General features: G+C 39.1%; 1 long non-coding RNA gene across 1 annotated transcript; it reads left to right on the top strand.

Annotated features, from left to right (window-relative positions):
* Positions 1-454: 454 nt before the first annotated feature.
* LOC146718161 (uncharacterized) lies at positions 455-5,524 on the top strand. The gene is made up of 4 exons (XR_014914835.1): positions 455-525; positions 2,491-2,522; positions 3,693-3,719; positions 4,920-5,524. It is a non-coding gene; the product is annotated as an uncharacterized LOC146718161 (long non-coding RNA).
* Positions 5,525-14,571: the final 9,047 nt, after the last annotated feature.

Raw genomic sequence — 14,571 nt, 5'->3', positions numbered from 1 at the left:
CAAATGTGCAATGAACATATCAGGAGTCGCTGTTAAAAAGTCTCATAGCAGTGGGGTTAAGGGACCTCCTGAACCTCTTGAGTCCTGCAGTGGAGTGAGATGAACCTCTGCAGCTCCTACTGTGAGGATGCTTAGGCGATCACCAACACCAGCTCCTTGGTGTTGGTGTTCAGCAGAAGACTGTTCTTATTACTGCAGTCAGTTAAATAAATCTATCATAATAAAGTACATTTTAACATAATGACCTTATGTTTATTTATGTCTTTTAACCATTATTTCAAATTCAAAGAATCCTGTTTGAAACATTTATTAAACTTATAGAATTAAATTTCTGCTAGTTGCTTTTTGTTGCAAAAAAAGCAACTAGCAACTAGTATAATAATATTTAAATTTACATATATTTTTCACGTTTTCCATGCCAATTTTGTGTAATTGCGGAGTTTCCCACTACCCGTGAATGCCTCTTTTTTTAACGTCTCTGCCTGACTCCTGAATCTCCGTCCACTCTCAGCTCGATCCCCACCGGTAAGCGCTGCTTCTCTGTCTCTCTTTTCTGAAATGAAATGTCTATAAGCTGTATGAGGGATTTACCCAGTTGTTGTTAGTGACTTATGAAGCCAGTCGAAGTACAAGTCATGTTAAAGTAACACAATGGCTGCTTTTTTAGTGAAACGTTGTAATTTTACTATTTAAAAGGAGTGTTTGGTATGCTAGCACTAAGTGCTAACGCCTAGCCTAGCTGCTATAGGCCCAGTGTGAAATTAATATGGTTCATTTGATTGTTTATTACAGTTATTGTGTTGTATTTGGTTCATTCGGTGTGTTAGTGTTTCTGAGTCTGTTAGGGAAGCTGAAGTTAATTCTCTTCACAAATCAGTCAGTTAAAAACGGCCTCATTCTTTCGGTTGTAAGCCGTCATTTTAGAACCACTGATTAGCTGCTGAAGCAGCAGGGTCGGCAACTTCAAAGGAGCCATTTTACCGCCATTAGCTGTGTCCCAAAACGTCGGCTGCATCTTTCGGAGGACCCAGCCTTCGCGGTCTACGTGGACCGAGAAGGCTGTGAAAGTGGACGGTCTAGCCTTCAGATTTGCGTCACCGCTGTCTCGCTGGAGTTTAATAAACTCGGCCGTCTGCTCCTTGCTATTTAAAATATAACAGGACACTGGCGTAAATTCTCGACCGTTTAACGTTTATTGAGCTGTGTGAAAATCCCGGAGGAACCCACCGGATTGATTAATAAAGCTTTATTTAATCTAATAATCTAATAACTTTGATCTCAGCCAAACCGATTTACTCCAGAACAAATAAAACACAGAAAAAGGCAAACAATTACATTTTTAAGTTATCAGAGTGACTTGTATATCATGTTTAACCTGAGTAGCGAAAGAGCGGGGGTCTGAACCCCCCTCCCGGCTTGCCATCGAGCCTCTGAAAACGTCGGCACACTTTTGCAAATATGCGATGTCTTGATAAACCAAGCAGATATTTACACCGCTACTTTCTCGCCTAAAAATATGTTAAAAGTTTATTCGGGGAAATGAAGGACTCATTTGTCGGCCGCATTTGAGACAGCCTTCGTCGACTGGCTGTGACATAATCGGCCTTCAAATGCGGCCTCCGGAGGATGCAGCCGACATTTTGGGACACAGCTTCTGACTGAAAGCCGGGAGAAAAAGAGTCACGTGCCTGTACCGGTGTGTTTTTGTGCTGTGGGTTAATTAACAGAAGGGAGAGAGAGAGTGAGGATGAAACACATAATATAAGAATAATAACATCTCTTAACAAGAAGTTTTTTTTTAATTAGGTAATTTTAGTTTTTTAGTTAAATTTTTAAGAACTGTTTAACAAACACTTGTTTGTGCAGGTTGTTTTTTTTTTAAAATGAAACCTACACCTGCAGCTCTGTTTAACTTCTCACTTTGTGAAAAACTAACGAAATATAAAAAAGTCCACCTTCAAATAAATAAAATGCAGCAGTGCACCATTAATATTATAAATATGATATGTAGATATTTAAAACAACAGCATATTAAATGATACTGTGTGCAGGTGATAATATTTTTAGGAAGCAGAATTTGAATGCAGACGAACTCAAATGTTGAAGCCTACAAAAATATCATCCAAGCTTTCATTTATGATTGTTCATGCTTTGAAATTGTGATGTCAGAATTTGATAAAGTGTGCAGAGCTAGGTGTAGCAAATCATTGCTTATTAAATCTACTGTGTTATCTAATAGCACCAAACTAATAGAGCTATCACATAACTGAGAAACGTGTGTGGCTTATTACAAATGGATGAAACCACATTTTACCTTAATGAAGACAGTAATCTTTAATAAGGTGTAGAAAAAGGTGAGTTGTTTGTTGCTGTGATAAACAAAGAAGTGTACTGAATCTTTTGGACTACACAGAGTGATGCAGTATTGACTGTGATGCTGATTTGAGTTGTCTCATTCTGTATTTTTGTGCTTTGTCTTTTGTTACACAGAGTGAAAGAGATCTTTGGTTTTGCCTTTGCTGGTAAGTAAACAGTGATTGTAACTGAGGCAGTATGAACCTGGCATTGCGTAGCACATTTGGCAACTTACATACAGTAGTTTGACTTTTTGTGATATGTTTCCATTTACTGATGGGCAAAAACACAAAGTCAGGATTTATTACCTGTAGCAGCAAAGCCCTCACACAGGACCTCTGACTGTCCCTGAAAATGTCCCTGAAGTTTAATAGCCCATTTATGTATGATTTAAATTTCTTATGGCTTATTGAATCCAAACATAGGTAAATGTCAGTTGTTCATTTTCTCCTTATGTTTGTGGATTTAAGTAGCAGACAAAACAATGAAAGTGTTTTAGGGGAGTCAGTATAAGTGGTTGCTCAAACACTTAAGAGCTGCACAGGTATTGATTCATATTGTCTCTCAAATTCTGCTGATGTGTTACATTAAAGTCAGAACACTGTAGAAGTATTTTGTACAGTTAAGCAATAATGAAAAACTAAGAGAACCAGAGGTGTGAGTGGACATTGTTAGGTACATTACAGCCAGTGTGTCTAATTAGTTTATCACTTATTTGGTGAATATAATGTGTTTTAAAATTTTATAGAAAAGTTGCCAAAAAGGTACACTGCAAAATACATAAATATTCCTAGCAACAGGTATAATGAAAGGACTTTTTAGTGTAAAAATTTAAGACATTTAATTTTAATTACAAAACATGGTGCACCTCTGCTATTGTAACATGTCAATATTTAAAACTATTTTAAGATTTACATATTCATATCAGACATGACGAGGTTTTCTGTTGCTTCTGATTTATATAATTATTTTGTATCTAACATTTTTAAAAGTTTTGGCTTTCACACTTTAGTAGTACTGACCTGTTGTAGAAAATGTTGGAGCCACAAAGCTTCTGTGTAGGAAATATTTGGTATATCCTGCACTTGTGCCAACAAATATTGGTGGCTATTCTTTATATTTCTGTAGTAATGAATGCTTTTATTACACTTGCTACAGCCATGTGAGACGCTGCAGTTCATTTATCTCCTCTTTAGACTACAGTAAGCTCATAAAGCCTTAAATAAATTAAGAATTTTACTAGTTAATTTATGTCACAGTAAATTGGATTGTGTGTGAAGAGGCTCAACAGTCTGAATCATCAAACAGTGATCTGATGAATTGTTTCCTTTCTCTAGACTGCTGATCTGATCGTCTCCAGTCTGGTAAGTAAAGGTTTGTCTGAGGTACAGTGCTGGGAAATGTTTCTCATTATAGGACATTCAGTTTAGTGGAGTGAGTCAGCACAGCTCTTGGGAATAATCAGATCGTAGAAAAGTCTGTGTAAACATTTCCAGACTTACAGATCTCTCTTATCATCATAGTACATTTTTAATTAGGCCCTAATATCGGCCATGCTAAGTTTATTGTAGATTTAGTGGAGTGTGTATTAAACATGCCCCATATTTGACTGAAAAATGTAGAAACTGCTGTTTAGGAGTCATCTGTCTCCAAATTTTTCATTTTGCCAAAAGTCATACTGAGTAAATTATTTTTTACTTTTATGTTAACGGCTCCCCAGACATTATGATATACTGTTGAACCAGGTAAGTACACACAGAAACGGGAATTTGAGACCTTTGGGCATTTAGGATCATGTGAGTTGAGTGCTGTGAAGTGTTTAAAGCAGGTGGTCTGAAACTGTCTGCTCTGACTTCATTGTGTGGGTTTAGCTTGACCATATAATGTTTATAGTAAGTTACTGTAGCACCATATCTTGGTTTACAGACTGTGTTTGTTTTTATTGTGTTAATAGAATGCAAAAATGTCCTTATCATATGGTGGTGGAACATTTCTAAACATTTTCATTCAGTTGAATCTAATAATGTACTGTACGACTCTTCAGTGTGTAATGATATATGTGTTCTGTATTTTTCGGACTGTAAGGCGCACTAAATTCTAAGGCACATTAAGCCAAACAAAACAGATAAGTGAAACTTTATTCAACTAATTTACAATAACTCTCAAAATTGTTCAGTTGTAAGACATAAAATACAGAACAATACACTCACTTTTCAGGATTTATGGACTGATGAATGTGGATTGATCAGTTTGAAATCTGCTTCATAAGCATGGCTCTCAACAGGTGCCAGGCCCTTATACACACACACCATATTATGTTGAAGCACAGTACGAATTACTCTACGAGGGTGCTGACTATGGTATCCATGCTCCGACAATACATCAAGTGGTGCCCGTGTACCACATAGAATTGGTTTAAAATCAGTAAGCACAACCATACATAAGGTGCACTGTCTATTTTTGAGAAAATTAAAGGCTTTTAAATGTGCCTTATAGTCTGAAAAATACGGTAAAGCCAGGTTTATTGGAAGTGTGTCTAATTCCACTTTCTTTCTGTCTTACAGGTGACCTGCTGCAGAAAACCCTCTCCCTCTATCATTAACAAGCAATTCAGTCTGTCCTATCACTCTCCCTCTCCCTGCTCAATCTTTTTTGACAAGCCATTCTATCTTCTATCCATTCTCCGCCATGTGCTCTATCTAATTTGACAAACTTGAACCTGAGTTGAAACGCAATCCTGTGACTTGAAATCCAGTTTTACCAGAATCTAAGTTTTTGGAATTGAAGTTACCTGAACTTTGTCAGTCTGTATTCAGAATTCTGAGAGATCTCTGCTCTCACTGCTCCATCTTTCCTGTCGTTAAACTCTCTCACATCCAGTCATTTTTCTGGAAATCACAAGTAGAAAGTTAAAATTACAGTAGTAGAATTACAGTACAGTAGAACTCACAGTAGAAACTACTTACACAGCCCTACATTTGTCATTTTAATTTTGCATTACACTTTGGAATAAACATTGATTGGCTTACAGGTGCAATTGCTTTGATAAATTATATAAAATATACACCTCTTAAAGGTTTATTTGTAATAAGACAATCTGGTTATTTTGTAATATATACATTCAGACTGCTCTATTTACATAAATATTAAATTAGATTCAAATACATTTTTCAAGTCTGTATCATTGACTATAACATTTGACTACAGTAAGTTTATACTAATATTATTTAAGGACAAACCCATTTCTATTACTCAGTGTAAGTATTGAGTTACAATTGTCATTGAGAAGCTGCCCTGAGGACCCAGACTTCCTGTTTCCTGACTGTTGCAGAACATCCAGCTGAAGAATCCTCATCGCCTGTCATCTGATCACCACACCACCACAGCTCCTTATATTTGCTTTAGATTTTAGATATCTCAAAGAGTTACACAAAGTCTACTTCAAAGCTAAGAGTTTTATTATAGCCTGTTGATTGATTGTTGAGATTTATTCTGCATATTACTTCACAGAAGTATAGACCTATTCATTAACCAGTCTGGTTAAAAAAAAGAAGTAATAATATACAGTTGTTGAAAAAGCTACAATAAAACGTTTTTAAGGATCTTTCAATAACTTTTATATTGAGTTTGTATTTAAGCCAGCCTTTTACATCAATTAAACGGTCATAAGAACACTTTACCATTTGTATAGTTGATCCATTTAATAGAAACTTGAGGAGTTTTTCAGTGTTTACAGGTTGAGTTTTGTATACATTTGTGTATAAATACATATAAGGTCCAATTTGTACTTGCACAAAATGCCAAGGAAAGGTCAAAGGTCACAGTCCCAGAAGCTTAGATGGCAAAAGCAGAAGGAACAGGTAAATCTTTCTCAGACCGGTGAGCAGGTAAAGGTGTCTGTTACAAGTATTCCCAGTCCAGAAGTGCAGCTCAGCGTTCAGACGGCCGCAGTGTCTTATGCAGATGTGGTAAAGAGAGGTGTTTGCTCATCATCAGTGCCAAATGCTAAAGTACAGCAGGTAATCCAGACTGAACCCCAGCTAACTGTGCAAACGCAGCATGATGGAGAAGCTCCAGGACCGTCTCATGTACAGGTTACAAACAGTGAAAGTTGTCCACGAGTGAGTAGCATCTGTGCGTCTCGAAGCCAGGCCAATGCTAAGTATGGAAAGTACCGGAATCAGCAATGCATGGCGAATAGTTTGGTTTTCCTGTCATTCTTACACGAGGATGAATTCATTACCAGAGCAGATCTCAACCGTGTGTTGGACAAAGGCCATGCCGTGTATTCAGATGCCAGAAAGAGGTTTGTGAACAGCGTGTTTCTAGCCTGTGATGAACTTCCCACTGTGATCATCAGCCGCAGACACGAGTATCAAGTCGACATGTCTCAGTTTGCTCATTATGGCACATTTGACGGTACAGATCATCTTCCGAGCCTTGAACAGGGACTACAGCGTTTGGCATCAGAGTTTCGCTACGCTTTGCTAGTCATGGGAGGAACAGCCATCGCAGTTTCCAGGCTGACTTCAGGTGAATACGCATACTTTGACCCTCACCCACGTAGGTCTACAGGAATGCCATTGTCGCTAAGTGTAAGTGGTGGAACTGCAGTTATGTTAAAATTCACACGTCTTAACGACATGATTGACAGGATCAAACGTTTGTACCAAATGTTTTGCATTGCACCAACCTGTGCTTATGAGCTACAGCCTGTTGAGTTCCACAGTGAAAACGCTGCTGACCAAAGAAATGCTGATGAAAACAGACAAACAGCTACAACTGTTTCAGCACCAGCTTTAAATGAACCTGAATTTGAAACCCCAAAGTCCACTGAGCAGACACAGAAAACTGTGGCCGACACTTTAGCTACTGAAGTGATGTCATCCAGAGTGGATTATTCAAATGAGCCAGCTGCTGAGCTGAACAATTCTGATTATTTAGAAATAGAAACCTCTGCATCTTCTGTGAGAGAACCTCAGGTAACATCAGATTCTGTTCCTCAGAAGGATCCAACCGCTGCCAACCGCTGTTCAACAAAGACAACACAGGAACTTTCACATAAACTGCTGAAATATAGTAAACAGGGAAGGAAAAAAATGAGGAGAAGATCATTGGCCCAACAAAAACTACCAAAAAGAAAGGATCCTGATCACAGACAAAAGAAGAGTGTGTACAAAAGTAATCTATATAAGCTAAATCCTATATATAGAGAGAAACAGAGGGAACATTTGAGAAAGATCTATAAGGAAAGAGATGATTTTAAGGAAAAACAGAAGGCGCAAATGAGAAGGATCTATAGAGAAAGTGCTAAAATTAGAGAGAGAAAAAGAGAACGTGTCATAAGGATGTATAAAGAAGATTCTTTATTCAGAGAAAAGCAGAAGGAACGAATAACAAGAACATACAGAGAATCTCCCGTGTTCCGAGAAAAGCAGAAGGAACGAATAACAAGAACATACAGAGAATCTCCCGTGTTCCGAGAAAAGCAGAAGGAACGAATAACAAGAACATACAGAGAATCTCCCGTGTTCCGAGAAAAGCAGAAGGAACGAATAGCAAGAACATACAGAGAATCTCCCGTGTTCCGAGAAAAGCAGAAGGAACGAATAACAAGAACATACAGAGAATCTCCCGTGTTCCGAGAAAAGCAGAAGGAACGAATAGCAAGAACATACAGAGAATCTCCCGTGTTCCGAGAAAAGCAGAAGGAACGAATAACAAGAACATACAGAACTTGTGCCGAATTCAGAGAGAAACATAAAGCTTACATGAGGTCATATGTTTCTAACCTATATAAAGAAAGTGTAGAATTTAGACAGAAAAAAAAATGTTACATCACTAAACGTTATGGAGAAGAGAGACAATTTCAGCAACAACACAAAGAGAATATGAGAGAACGAATGAGAGTAAAATATTGGAACGGTTTTTCTTTTAGACAGATGCATAATATCAGATGTGCAATGAACATAAAAAGAAAATATCGTCAGATGCATCGACCAGCTGAAAGTTTACAGTGTCATCCAGATAACAGTTTAATGAATGAGGCCATATCTCGTTTCAGATCCAACATTAAGTCAGCACCATCTTATGTTTGTACTGTTTGTCTAAAAGCTTCTTTTCCTAATCAGGTGAAAATCTGCAAAAGAGAAAATTACTCAAAACACCAAACTGTAGCTCAGCAGTGTCTAACTGGTAAATTTGTTCATGTGTGTGATGAAGCATGTAATGATCACTGCAGCTTTCCCGTTGAGAGAAAAAAGGAGTATATCTGTCACACGTGTCACAGTTCCCTCAAAAGTGGATGCATGCCCAGGCTTGCTGCTGTCAACGGTTTAGAACTGCAGGATATTCCAGCTGAACTGTGTGATCTCAACATTCTGGAGAGACATCTGATTGCCAAATGCATACCATTTGCAAAGATTATTCCTCTTCCAAAGGGCAGACAAAGACTCATACGTGGTAATGTGGTGTGTGTACCATCTGAAGTCCAACAAACAGTTGACTATCTACCTCGGCTCAGAAGCCAATCACAGATCATGAGGGTGAAATTGAAAAGACGACTGTGCTACAAAGGCCATCAGCTGTTCCAGACTGTCACCTGGTCTAAACTCATTCAAGCTCTGCGTAAACTGAAACAGATTCACCCACAGTACACAGATATTGTTATCAGAGATGATGCATTGCTTTGTGATCCAACATTACCTGATGATGACAGCAGTGATGAAGCCAGCATGGGAAGTGATGATTATGATGAAGCAGATTTAATGGAAATTGACAACTATGAAAAAGATGCCCTTTTGTGCGAAAGTGAGTCTGAAAGTGAACAAGCTATTAATATGCAATCCTGTGATGAACAACCAGAGGAACAAAATCCAGATGAACCAGAAAGTGATTTGAACAATGGAGGTTTTGCTCTAGAAAGTTGTCTGCAGCCTGTTGACATTTCAGAAGAGATTCTCTGTTTCAGTGATAACACATATTGTGTGGCTCCTGCAGAAAGAAACAATCCTGTCAGCTTCTTCAGAACTCCTCATTTGGAAGCCATGGCATTTCCTGTGCAGTTTCCTACTGGTCAGAATACACTGGATGAAAAGAGACTTCTTAAACTCACACCAAGTGCTTACTTCAAGTCAAGGCTTTTCAACATTGATGCAAGATTTGCTAAAGACACAAATTACCTGTTTTTCTCACAGTTTGTCACTGAAATACATTTGGCTAATTCCAGCATGACAATACAGCTAAGGAAAGGTAAAACTATGACGAAAGATGGACGCAAAATCACATCAGGAATGTTACAAAGTAAGACAGAAGTAGAGAAGCTGGTAAGAAATAAAGATGCAATCAGATTTATGCAGCCACTCAGAGGAACTCCAGCTTACTGGCAGAAAACTACCAAAGATTTATTCAGTATGATTCGTCAAATAGGAACACCTCAGTTCTTTGTCACTTTCTCTGCTGCTGAGATGAGATGGCCTGAAGTGATTCAAGCAATAAAGAGACAGCAAGGTGAAGAGGTTGATTTTGAAGCCCTGGACTGGTCAGAAAAGTGTGAAATTCTAAGATCAAATCCAGTAACCACCATGCGGATGTTTGATAAGCGTGTTGAGGCTTTGTTCAGAGATTTGCTTTTTTCTCCTGCACAGCCCCTTGGTGAGATCATTGATTACTTTTACAGAGTTGAGTTCCAGCACAGAGGTAGTCCGCATATACACATGTTGCTGTGGATTCGAGAAAAGGTAGAAGCAGATGTGGATGATGACCAAACTGTCTGTGACTTTGTGGACAGATACATCTCAGCTCAACTCCCTGATCCAGAAAAACAACCTGAACTGCACAAAAAAGTCTCTGAACTACAAAAGCACAGCAAGAACCACACAAAGACATGCTTTAAGAGTGTGAACTCTGGTTGTAGATTTGGGTTTCCAAAACCACCATCCACAAGAACAATGATTGTGAGACAGGATGAGGATTCAGACACTGAAGCTGCAAAAGCCAAACTCAGACCTTTGTTGAACCTGCTGAAGGAACCTGAAGCTGCTTCCCTCACCATAGAGCAGATTCTGTCACGATGCAACTTGACAATGAATGAGTATGAACAATGCCTCCAGAACATAAACAAGAAAACAGCTCTGATTCTGAAACGTGACCCAAAGGACTGTTGGATCAACAATTACAACCCAGATCTGCTTGAAGCCTGGAACTCTAATTTAGATGTCTCATTCATTTTGAATGCCTATTCATGTGTAGAATACCTCTGTAAATATATAACAAAGAAAGAATCTGGCCTCTCTGAATACCTGAAGACAGTTATCGATAACTCTGATAAGAACACCGTCAATGAATGTGATGAAATGAGAGCTGTGATGCAGGCTTACTCAAAAAAGAGAGAGATCAGCGCACAGGAGTGTGTGACTCGAGTCTGTGGCCTAAAAATGAAAAAATGTTCCCGCAGTGTTGTATTTGTACCAACAGATGATAACCCAGTAAAAATGAGTCGGCCCATGAGCTTCCTGGAAAGCACAACACATGACAGCTGTAATATTTGGATGACAAGTTTGAGTGATAAATACAAATGCAGACCTGAGACCCCAGAATATGAGGAAATGTCGCTGGCTGATTTTGCTGCCCTGTGCCGGTTGGTGAGTGGTCCAAATGAAGGAAAAGATGTGCTTCCTCTTCTAAACCAGCTTGGATTTGTACAAAGGCGAAAGAATGATAAACCAGCTATAATCAGGTATTACCACTGTTCACAGGAAAAAGATCCTGAGCAATATTATGGTCGACTGTTGAGACTTTACCTTCCACACAGATCAGAGCAGGAACTGAAACCACAATGTTTCCAAACCTATCAGTCCTTCTACAACTCGGGTTTTGTGCGACTTCCATGTTCAGACCACAGTGAGTCTGTGAAACGGATTGTGAAAAGAAATAAAGACAAGTATGAGAAGAACTCTGAGGATATTGAGAGTGCACTGGAAGAGTTTGAACAAAATAGGGATGTTGTGATCGATGAATGGTGTAATCTTGCTCCTGAATCTGAAGTTGTGAGGCTGCAATGTGATGAGAATCTTCCTGAGAGACATTCTGATGATGAGAACGAACAGGAGAATGTCCCTGACTACAGTCGTCAGTCTGATGCTGTAACAAAGATCAGAGCCATCAGAGAACAACCTGCAGTAGATCCAGCCGTGGTACGTGTAATGTATCAGAATCTGAACCAGAAGCAGGCCTGCGTGTTCTATGCCATAAGAGACTGGTGTATTCAGCGAGTTTGTGGTTTGAACCCAGATCCATTTTTCTTCTATATCAACGGTGGTGCAGGAACTGGAAAGTCACATCTGATTAAATGTATTCACTCTGAAGCATCAAAGATCCTGAGCAGACTGCCTGCTAATGCAGAAGAAGCTGACATATCAAATCCAACTGTTTTACTTACTTCATTTACCGGGACAGCAGCTTTTTCTATCAATGGCTCTACATTACATTCTCTACTGAAACTACCCAGGAGTCTGAAACCACCCATTCAAGGACTTGGTAACCAACTGGATGAAGTCAGATCTGAGCTGATGAATGCAGAAATTATTGTTATTGATGAGATTTCAATGGTTTCAAAACCCCTTTTTGCTTATGTGGATGCAAGACTGAAACAAATCAAAGGCACTCAGAGACCTTTTGGTGGAATGTCAGTTTTAGCTGTTGGAGATTTTTACCAGCTGCCACCAGTGCGACAGTCTAAACCTCTCTGCGTTTACGATCCAGAACAGATTGACCTATGGCAGGAACATTTTCAGATGATCACTCTAACCGAGATCATGCGTCAGAAAGATGATGTGGCCTTTGCAGAGATGCTGAACAGGATTAGAGTGAAAGAAAAGATGGATGAGCTTTCTCAGTGCGACAGAGATTTGTTGTCACAGGCTGTGACTGCACCAGAAGAATGTCCAACTGAGGTCTTACACATTTATGCCACCAACAAGAATGTGGAATCCCATAACACAGATACCCTGAAGAAGCTTCATTCAAACATCATAATCATCAATGCAGACGATTTCCAGAAGGATAAACGTACAGGCAGAATGGAACGAAGAGACAAACCATTTACAGGTGGGAGAAATGATTTACCTGACACTCTGAATGTTGCTGAAGGAGCTCGAGTCATGCTGACCAGAAACTTGGACACACTAAACGGTTTAGTCAACGGTGCTTTTGGTATACTGGTAAAGGTGGTGAGATCTGAAAATGATGGACACATAATCAAACTGGGGCTCAGGATGGATAACCGGCAGCCTATGAGACACAACCGCAGTGCTAATGCAGCATCTGATGATCTGGTTTACATTGAGAGAGCAGAGGAGAGTCTGAAGTTTAAAGGAGCGGTACGCAGACAGTTTCCTGTAAAGCTAGCATTTGCCTGCACAATTCACAAAACTCAGGGTCTTACAACACAGACAGCTGTAGTTTCAATGAAGAACATTTTTGAACCAGGTATGGCTTATGTTGCTCTCAGCAGGGTGACGTCTCTCAGTGGACTCTATTTGCAGGACTTGGATGAGAAAAAGATTTACTCCAATCCCGAGGTAACTGCAGCACTCCAAACCATGAGACAAGCCAGCGTTGAGGAAATGATGCCTCTTCTTCAGGTCAGAGAAACAGCCAGCAGACTTGACACTCTTACACTGATCCATCACAATACGGAGGGTTTGCCATCTCACATCAGTGACATCAAGAGTCATCATGAAATGTGTTTAGCAGATGTTTTGTGTCTCACAGAGTCTCACCTCCAAGGCTCCTTTGTTGCAGACAGTCTTCATTTGGACGGCTACACCATGTTCAAACGCAACAGACATGTGTCCTACACAAACTTTCCTCACATGGCCAGCCGAAGTGGTGGGGGAGTTGTTGTGTATTTGAGGAATCATTTTCAGGTTCAGGTAAAACAGTATCTGCATAATGTCACTGATCTTGAGTTTTTAGTGTTGAAGGTTCAGGCTCCATTCCCTGCACTCATTACTGTTGTGTACAGACCCCCTGACTACAGTTTGACACCATTCATGCAAAACCTGGTAAGTCTTTTAGATTCCCTTGAAATAATGGACTGTCACCCAATCATTGTGTGTGGAGATTTTAATGAGAACCAGTTGCAGAGTGGAAGAAAACAGATTCTGGAGCAGTTTCAGTCGAGAGGGTATTCACAGCTGATCACTTCTGCCACTACAGACAAGAACACCCTGCTTGACCTCATTTTTATTTCTCAGCCAGATCAATGTCTCCATTCCGGTGTTCTGAGATCATACTACAGTTACCACAACCCTGTGTTTTGTGTCCTGTCCTCGAGCCAATCATGAAGTCGTCTGGTGAGTTTTGAAACAATTACAGATCATGTTTGTTACAGAGTTTACTGATTGTAGAGTATGAAAAAGATTTTTCATTGAAAAAAGGGTCTTCCCTACTCTGTCTGTAAGAAGACCCTTTCTTATTGCAATGTTATTAATCATGTCACCAAATCATGGCTGTACTTCATGCAGAGCCGGGAGATCTGCTTTCTGTTATCATGCACCTCAGATCTGAAATATACTGCATTAAACGGACATAATTTATTTTTTATTCTCATGTTTTAAATGACTAAATCTACTTATACATTTTTTCATGGATGTTAATTGTCATCTCCTTTTTTGATACTTTTTTTACTCTGACGTATGTATCTCAACAAACGAGATCTTCCCCTCCAAGATGCTTTCAAATATGAAATAGTAAATAAATAAATCACAGATAAATGCAGGTATTTATTATGGGTCACATGAATAAATACAGACAATTATATTTTCTTGATTATAGTAAATTTTGTAGAATCAAATGTTTTTTGGATGAATGAGGTTTTGCTTATCATGTTTTACAGGTAAAAAATGTTAAAAGTTTTAAACTATCTTTAGGCTACCAGAGATGTCTATAATTATACATTATGTAGAGAAAAACATTTTCACAGCTTACAGAATTTGTATAAAAACTGATTTAGAAGTACATGGAAAGTTTCTGCATCAATTTTCTGACTTGGCCTTTATCCGGGTGGGTTTGGGTTTGGGTGGATAAAGGCCAAGTCAGAATTCTCTGAGCAGCTGGAAAAAGCTGCTAATAAACAAAGACATCAGAAAGCGGGGGCTTTAGGTGTAGCCCCCGCTTTCTGACGCACTAATTAGATTTAGTAACTGACACCCC

This window comes from Copadichromis virginalis, linkage group LG1 (genome assembly GCF_057382275.1).
Source record: "Copadichromis virginalis isolate Kocher_CV1m ecotype Utaka linkage group LG1, C_Virginalis_male_GT1.1, whole genome shotgun sequence".
Classification (NCBI taxonomy): domain Eukaryota; kingdom Metazoa; phylum Chordata; class Actinopteri; order Cichliformes; family Cichlidae; genus Copadichromis; species Copadichromis virginalis.
The sequence above is the reverse complement of the archived record's forward strand: the minus strand, read 5'-3'. Positions and strand labels throughout refer to the sequence as shown.